Genomic DNA, 9,363 nt, shown 5'->3' on the forward strand with positions numbered 1-9,363 from the left:
TCCCTACCTCGTGGCCTCCTGTTACGTGGCTTGACGTAGGGTCCAAGTCTCCTGAGTTGTATTCGGTGAGAAAATCACGTTCCCGAAGGTGTCATTCCGTTTGGACTCCGTTTGATATTCCTTTTCTTCGAAACCCTAAAACATTCAAAAACAACAATTCTGGGCTGGGCCTCCGGTTAATAGTTAGTCCCAAAAATAATATAAAAGTGGATAATAAAGCCCAATAATGTCCAAAACAGTAGATAATATAGCATGGAGGAATCAAAAATTATAGATACATTGGAGACATATTAGGTTCATAAGGTAATTTATTACTAAACAGCCTCCCAACAAGCACTATCGTTTAATGCCCCTAGCTAGGCATAACAAGCAAGAATGGATCTAGGTATTGCCATCTTTGGTAGGCAATCCATAAGTGGCTCTCATAATAGATTCATAAGGTAATTTAATTTTCTTTCTAGGAAAGTGTTCCATCCCTTTCCTTAATGGAAATTGGAATCTGATATTTCCTTCCTTCATATCAATAATTGCACCAATCGTTCTAAGGAAAGGTCTACCAAGAATAATAGGACATGAATGATTGCAATCGATGTCAAGAACAATAAAATCTACGGGCACATAATTCCTATTTGCAAAAATAAGAACATCATTAATTCTTCCCATAGGTTTCTTAATAGTGGTATCCGCAAGGTGCAAGTTTAGAGAACAATCATTAATATCATGGAAACCTAACAAATCACACAAAGTCTTTGGAATCGTGGAAACACTAGCACCCAAATCACATAAAGCATAGCATTCATGATCATTAATTTTAATTTTAATAGTTGATTCCCACTCATCATAAAGTTTTCTAGGGATAGAAACTTCCAATTCAAGTTTTCCTTCATAAGATTGCATCAAGGCATCAACGATATGTTTAGTAAATGCTTTATTTTGACTATAAGAGTGAGGAGAATCTAGCACGGATTGCAACAAGGAAATACAATCAATCAAAGAGCAATTTTCTTGGTTAAATTCCGTGAAATCCATAATAGTGGGTTTAGCAACATCTAGGGTTTTAATTTCTTCAATCCTACTTTTATCAATTTTAGCATCAAGATCAAAAGATTCAGAATTCTTGGAACGCCTTCTAGGTAAAGGTGGATCATATTCAGTCCCATAATTATCAAGATTTATATAGCAAAACAAAGATTTAATAGGGGACACATCAATAACTTTTAGATCTTCATCATTATTTTCATAGCAACTAGAAGAACACGCTTTTATAAAAGGCATCTTTCTTAGCACGCATCCTAACGGTTCTTTCTTTGCACTCATGAATGGAAATTCTCATGGCTTTGAGAGACTCATTGATATCATGCTTAGGTGGAATAGATCTAAGTTTCAAGGAATCAACATCAAGAGCAATTCTATATCAACGTTCCTAGCCAAATCATCAATCTTAAGGAATTTTTCTTCAATCATAGCATTAAAATTCTTTTGCGAAGTAATAAATTCTTTAATATTAGAATCAAAGCCAGAGGGCATCTTATTATAATTTACATAAGAATAGTTGTAGGAATTACCATAATTATTAGAGGGATTACTAGGATAAGGCCTAGGATTGAAATTTCCTCTATACGCGTTATTACCAAAATTGTTCCTACCAACAAAATTCACATCCATAGATTCATTATTATTCTAAATCAAAGTAGACAAGGGCATATCATTAGGATAAGAATAAACACTCTTATTAGCAAATAATTTCATAAGTTCATCCATCTTTCCACTCAAAAAATTAATTTCTTCTATCGCATGCACCTTTTTACTAGTAGATCTTTCAGTATGCCATTGAGAATAATTAACCATAATATTATCTAGGAGTTTAGTAGCTTCTCCTAAAGTGATTTCCATAAAATTTCCTCCCGCGGCCGAATCTAAAAGATTTCTAGAAGCAAAATTCAATCCGGCATAAAAAAATTGTATAATCATCCACAAATTTAAACCATGAGTATGGCAATTACGTATCATTAGTTTCATTCTCTCCCAAGCTTGTGCAACATGTTCATGATCAAGTTTCTTAAAGTTCATAATATCGTTTCTAAAAGAGATGATCTTAGCGGGAGGAAAATACTTAGAGATAAAAGCATCTTTGCACTTGTTCCATGAATCAATACTATTTTTTGGCAAAGATGAAAACCAAGCTTTAGCACGATCTCTAAGTGAAAAAGGAAATAGCTTCAATTTAACAATATCATTATCCACATCTTTCTTCTTTTGCATGTCACACAAATCAACGAAGCTATTTAGATGGGTAGCGGCATCTTCACTAGGAAGGCCGGAGAACGGATCTTTCATGACAAGATTCAGCAAAGCAGCATTAATTTCACAAGATTCAGCATCAATAAGAGGAGCAATCGGAGTGCTAATAAAATCATTGTTGTTGGTATTGGTGAAGTCACACAATTTAGTATTATCTTGAGCCATCGTGACGACCAAGCAAACTAACACACAAGCAAACAAAAGGCAAACGGGCAAAAAGAGGCAAATAGAGAGGGAGGATAGAGAGAGAGGGCGAATAAAACGGCAAGGGTGAATTGGGGGAGAGGAAAAAAAGAGGGAAATGGCAAATAATGTAATGCGGGAGATCAAGGTATGTGATGGGTACTTGGTATGTTGACTTTTGCGTAGGCCTCCCCGGCAACGGCGCCAGAAATCCTTCTTGCTACCTCTTATAGAACTGCGTTGGTTTTCCCCGAAGAGGAAGGGATGATGCAGCAAAGTAGCGTAAGTATTCCCCTCAGTTTTTGAGAACCAAGGTATCAATCGAGTAGGAGGCTACGCGCGAGTCCCTCGTACCTGCACAAAACAAATAAATCCTCGCAACCAACGCAAATAGGGGTTGTCAATCCCTATAGGGCCACTTACGAGAGTGAGATCTGATAGATATGATAAGATAACATTTTTGGTATTTTTATGATAAAGATGCAAAGTATAATAAAGGCAAAGTAAATAGCAAAGTAAATAACTAAGTACTAGGAGATTGATATGATAAAGATAGACCCGGGGGGCATAGGTTTCACTAGTGGCTTCTCTCGAGAGCATAAGTATTCTACGGTGGGTGAACAAATTACTGTTAAGCAATTGACAGAATTGAGCATAGTTATGAGAATATCTAGGTATGACTATGTATATAGGGATCACGTCCGAGACAAGTAGACCGACTCCTGCCAGCATCTACTACTATTACTCCACTAATCGACCGCTATCCAACATGCATCTAGAGTATAAAGTTAAAAACAGAGTAAGCCTTAAGCAAGATGACATGATCTAGAGGGATAGACTCATGCAATATGAAGAAAACCCCATCTTGTTATCCTCGATGGCAACAATACAATACGTGCCTTGTTGCCCTTACCGTCATCGGGAAAGGACACCGCAAGATTGAACCCAAAGCTAAGCACTTCTCCCATTGCAAGAAAGATCAATCTAGTAGGCCAAACCAAACTGATAATTCAAAGAGACTTGCAAAGATAACCAATCATACATAAAAGAATTCAGAGAAGATTCAAATATTATTCGTAGACAGACTTCATCATAGACCCACAATTCATCGATCTCAACAAACACACCGCAAAAAGAAGATTACATCGAATAGATCTCCACAAGAGAGGGGGAGAACATTGTATTGAGATCCGAAAAGAGAGAAGAAGCCATCTAGCTACTAACTATGGACCCATAGGACTAAGGTAAACTACTCACACTTCATCGGAGAGGCTATGGTGTTGATGTAGAAGCCCTTCGTGATCGACGCCCCCTCCGGCGGAGCTCCCGAACAGGCCCCAAGATGGGATCTCGTGGATACAGAAAGTTACGATGGTGGGATTAGGGTTTTGGCTCCGTATCTGATTGTTTGGGGGTACATGGATATATATAGGAGGAAGAGGTACGTCGATGGAGCAACAGGGGGCCCACGAGGGTGGAGGGCGTGCCTGGGGGGCAGGCGCGTGCCCCTACCTTGTGGCCTCCTGATACGTGGCTTGACGTAGGGTCCAAGTCTCCTGAGTTGTATTCGGTGAGAAAATCACGTTCTCGAAGGTTTCATTCCGTTTGGACTCCGTTTGATATTCCTTTTCTTCGAAACCCTAAAACAGGCAAACAACAATAATTCTGGGCTGGGCCTCCGGTTAATAGGTTAGTCCCGAAAATAATATAAAAGTGGATAATAAAGCCCAATAATGTCCAAAACATTAGATAATATAGCATGGAGCAATCAAAAATTATAGATACGTTGGAGACATATTAGGGTGGCGCCCCGGGAGGATTCCTCAATTGCCGGATGCATGGGGGAAAAAAGCCCCTATGGGGACTGGTGACGGGGGCTAAGTTCCCTTTGGACCTGAGCCGGATACCATTCCGGAGATCTATGCGGCTCCGGAGTCCAGCAAACGACAGGCCCCAAAAGGAGGGAGTGTGCCTGTTCCGCCCATGACCTCTATCCAACTAGAGGCACCATATAACCTGATGGAGGCGCTACGAGGCGCCTCTATTGTGTATGAACACAGTAATAGAGAAGGTCCAGTTCATAAAAAACGGACTGGCTGAAGCCTGCTCTAGCCTTCTATCGAGCTTTGAGGTAAGTAATGTGTTTGTAGGAAGAATATGACAGTATAGACAGTAGCCCCTGATGCTCTGTTTGGTGTTCGGGAAGGAAAAGCCGAACAGAGGATCAAAAAGAAATGTCGCAGGAGTCTAACATAAGGTGTCTATGTGAATAAGCAGGTATCGCTCCAGGCTGCCACTGCTCATGCTACGGAGGTCTCCGGACTAAAGTGGAAACTAGAGTGGGCCGAGGAAGAGCTCGGCCTCGTGAAGAAGCAGCTGGAGGATAGCCAAGGTATGCTGTAACCTGCGGGTACATTTTAAGAAAAAATGAATAGTCTGTCCGGACTAAGGTGTCATAAACTTTATTAGGGGCCATGACCGAGGCCGAGGACAAAGCGGTCAAGGAACATGCCGCGCGCGAGAAGCACGAGGCCCAGGTTGGCGAGGTGCAGCAACACCTCCTAAGCGCAATCGAGAGATTTGAGTCCTTGGAGCTCGATTGTAAGGCGCAAGAGTCCGAGCTAGCGAAGGCCCGCCGGAGCGCACATGATGCACGAGCCGAAGCCCAGAACGCCCTCCAGGACATTCAAGCGGCCAAGGAGATTGCGGTGGGTAATTCTTTCACCATGCAAAGTAAGTATGTAGAAGAAACATTCCTTGTACTTATCCGAGTTTCGGTTTTCCAGGGGTGTTTACGGATCTGCTGCGTAGTATATCAGATGCTGCCGAGTATTATAGAGCCTAAGAAGGGATGTCTATGAAGAAGTTGTTCTGGTCCCAATATATTGGACCCAAACATCTGTTGTCCTTCAGCGACCAGCTAAAGCAGTTGGTCGAGCTGCACAGGTCGGCGGAGCTAGCCATGAAAGACCTGATAGTCCGGCTGTGGCATGCTGAGCCTGTACCTAGCAGCTACTTCGGACTTGTGAAGCGGCTTGTAAGTGCCTATCCGCGGCTCGAAGCCATGAAGAGGTCGGTCTGTATTGATGGTGCGCGTATGGCATTTGCCCGCATCAAGACTCACTTGGCAAAGCTGGATGAAAAGAAGCTAATGACCAGGGGCCACCGGAGGATCGTCGACCCGAGCACTATTTTGGTGGCGTCCTGGAAGGGTCCCGCCTTGTGGAAGAACAATGTTCAAAGGATGTCATATTCCCATGAGAACATTTGTATTATCCTGTCCTGTAATATGGAACAATGATGTTATGTATTGTAATTCTTGTGATTTGCATTTTACCTCCTATGCGGCCATTTGTGAAATCTGAGGGTTGACCAGTCATCAACTTCTGCCCCCACGTAGATAGTACGTGGGTGTTCAGGATAAATCTAAACACTCTTTACTCCACGTTTCGGTCCTTAAAGGAGGTGTTTAGCGCGACGAACAAGGCAATCAGACTATGCTGCCTTTACCCCCCTCACTTAGCCATAGGAGTTTGACAATTAGGAAAGTTGGCGAAGGCCCTGGTATTCGGAAGGTCGAACTAGGGGCGTTATACACACCTAACGGAGGAACCTATTCTTCGCAAGAAGAAGAAGAAAAAATCTCTAACGATTTGGAACCTCTCGAATAGCTGACCAGCTCTCAGATACGTCTCCAATGTATCTATATTTTTTGATTGTTCCATGCTATTATATTATCAATCTTGGATGTTTTATCTGCATTACTATGCTATTTTATATGATTTTTGGGGCTAACCTATTAACCTAGAGCCCAGTGCCAGTTTATGTTTTTCCTTGTTTTTAACTATCGCAGAAAAGGAAAATCAAACGGAGTCCAGTTGACCTGAAACTTTACGGAGATCATTTTTGGACCAGAAGAAGCCCACGGAGTACCGGAGGTGGGCCAGAAGAGTCTCGAGGCCACCACGAGGGTGGGGGCGCGCATATCAACATACCCTAACAACATCGAGGAACAGAATAGATCAGGAGTTCCGCCGCCAGAAGCCTCTGTAGCCACCAAAAACCAATCTAGACCCGTTCTGGCACCCTGCCAGAGGGGGGAATCCCTCTCCTATGGCCATCTTCATCATCCCAGTTCTCTCCATGACAAGGAGGGAGTAGTTCTCCCTCGGGGCTGATGGTATGTACCAATAGCTATGTGTTTGATCTCTCTCGCTCTCTCTCTCTCTCTCTCTCTCTCTCTCTCTCTCTCTTGTGTTCTTGAGGTGATACGATCTTGATGTATCGCGAGCTTTGCTATTATAGTTGGATCTTATGATGTTTCTCCCCCTCTACTCTCTTGTGATGAATTGAGTTTTCCCTTTGAAGTTATCTTATCGGATTGAGTCTTTAAGCATTTAAGAACACTTGATGTATGTCTTGCATGCGCTTATCTGTGGTGAGAATGGGATATCACATGCTCCACTTGATGTATGTTTTCGTGATCAACTTGCGAGTTCCGTGAACTTATGCATAGGGGTTGGCACACATTTTCGTCTTGACTCTCCGGTAGAAACTTTGGGGCACTCTTTGAAGTTCTTTGTGTTGGTTGAATAGATGAATCTGATATTGTGTGATGCATATCGTATAATCATACCCACGGATACTTGAGGTGACATTGGAGTATCTAGGTGACATTAGGGTTTTGGTTGATTTGTGTCTTAAGGTGTTATTCTAGTACAAACTCTATGATAGATTGAACGGAAAGAATAGCTTCATGTTATTTTACAGACTCTTGAATAGATCGATAAGAAAGGATAACTTTGAGGTGGTTTCGTACCCTACTATAATCTCTTTGTTTGTTCTCTGCTGTTAGTGACTTTGGAGTGAGTCTTTGTTGCATGTTGACAGATAGTTATATGATCCAATTATGTTATTATTGTTGAGAGAACTTGCACTAGTGAAAGTATGAAACCTAGGCCTTGTTTCAACGCATTGCAATACCATTTGTGCTCACTTTTATCATTAGTTACCTTGATGTTTTTATATTTTCAGATTACAAAAACCTATATCTACCATCCATATTGTATTTGTATCACCATCTCTTCGCCGAACTAGTGCACCTATACAATTTACCATTGTATTGGGTTTGTTGGGGACACAAGAGACTCTTTCTTATTTGGTTGCAGGGTTGCTTGAGAGAGACCATCTTCATCCTACGCCTCCCACGGATTGATAAACCTTAGGTCATCCACTTGAGGGAAATTTGCTACTTTCCTACAAACCTCTGCACTTGGAGGCCCAACAATGTCTACAAGAAGAAGGTTGTGTAGTAGACATCAAGCTCTTTTCTGGCGCCATTGCCGGGGAGGTTAGCTCTTGAAGGTATATCTTTAGATCTTGCAATCGAATCTTTTTGTTTCTTGTTTTAGCACTAGTTTAGTTTAAAAAAGAAAACTAAAAAATGGAATTGAGTTTGCCTCATACGCTTCAATATTTTAATATCTTTCGTGAGAATGATGGAAAGGAAAATTGTGCTCAAGTGCTAGAAGAAGAAGAAGTCTATAGAATGTTTGGCACTAAATCTTTGAATGATGAGCATGATTGCAATGTTATTATTATGAACTCTTTGAATATCCATAGTACTAATGATGATTACACTAGTTATGATGAAAACATCTCTTATAAGCATGTAGATTTTTGTGGGGTGCATAGAGTTTGCAATTACATACCAAACAGGGAAGATACATTTTGCAAGAGGCATAAGTATTTGGAAACTAAATGGTTGCAAGAAAGGCTAGATGTTTGTGCTAAAAATTTGAACTTTCTTGGCCCTGCTTGTGAACTTTGCAATGAACATGATCATTTCAGTACCCAATACAAATTGTTTCATGATTGTATCGTTTCCAAAAATTGTGATGACTTGATTTCCCTTGCACATCATAATGTACTTAGGTTGCTCTTGGGTTATGAAGAAATGAAATGTATATCTAAGGTTATTCCAGAATTTGCCCTTCATAGAGTTCTTAAGTTTGATCTAGAGGAAATTTATATGTATTGTGCGGTGAATTGCATTGAAAATCCTTATATTGCCAATTACATAAAGAAAAGAAAACAAATAGAAGATGAAGAGAATACTAACAAAAGGGAAGAGACTTCCCAATATTCTCCTATTATTTCTTATGATGAATCAGGTAACGAGGAGGATCCTTCTATTCAACCAATCTCGCTAATAAGGATATCCAAAAAAAGAGGATTGAACACACACATGATGTGAAGAAGAAAAAGAAAAGATGGGGAAGCAAAGGTAGAAAGGTGTCTCTCCCAAATGATGTTGCTCCTATTACTCATTGTGATGATGATAATTGCTATACTATTGGTGCCATCCATACTATTAATGATGAGAGTGATTATGCTTATGATATGAAAAGGCCCAAGCTTGGGGATGCTATGTTTGATGAAGATGATGTTTTTGAGAATATATTTGCTGCAGTTAATGTTTGTCCCAATCTTGGGGATTCTACATTTAATGAGGATGGTATTTTTAGTCTCCCAAGTTTTGATATGCAAATTTATAATGATGATAGCATGCCACCTACTTATGATGATTATATTAATGAAAGTTGGTTTGGAAGAGTGTCAACTTTAGGAAGTAATGATCCCACTATTTTGGAGGATGTTGAATCTTATTATGATAATTATGAAAGTGGATTTGGAGAGGTCATGACTTTATTTAGTAATGATTCCACTATCTTGGAAGAGGTTTCAATCGATTATGATGAGAACAAAGTTGGTACTTATGATAATTATTGTGATGATACATATGCTATAAAAAGAAGTGATGATTATATTTCTAAAGCTTATCATGATTATGATTACCCTTTTTCTGAACATTTCTCT

Source organism: Triticum dicoccoides, chromosome 2A, assembly GCF_002162155.2.
Source record: "Triticum dicoccoides isolate Atlit2015 ecotype Zavitan chromosome 2A, WEW_v2.0, whole genome shotgun sequence".
NCBI lineage: Eukaryota > Viridiplantae > Streptophyta > Magnoliopsida > Poales > Poaceae > Triticum > Triticum dicoccoides.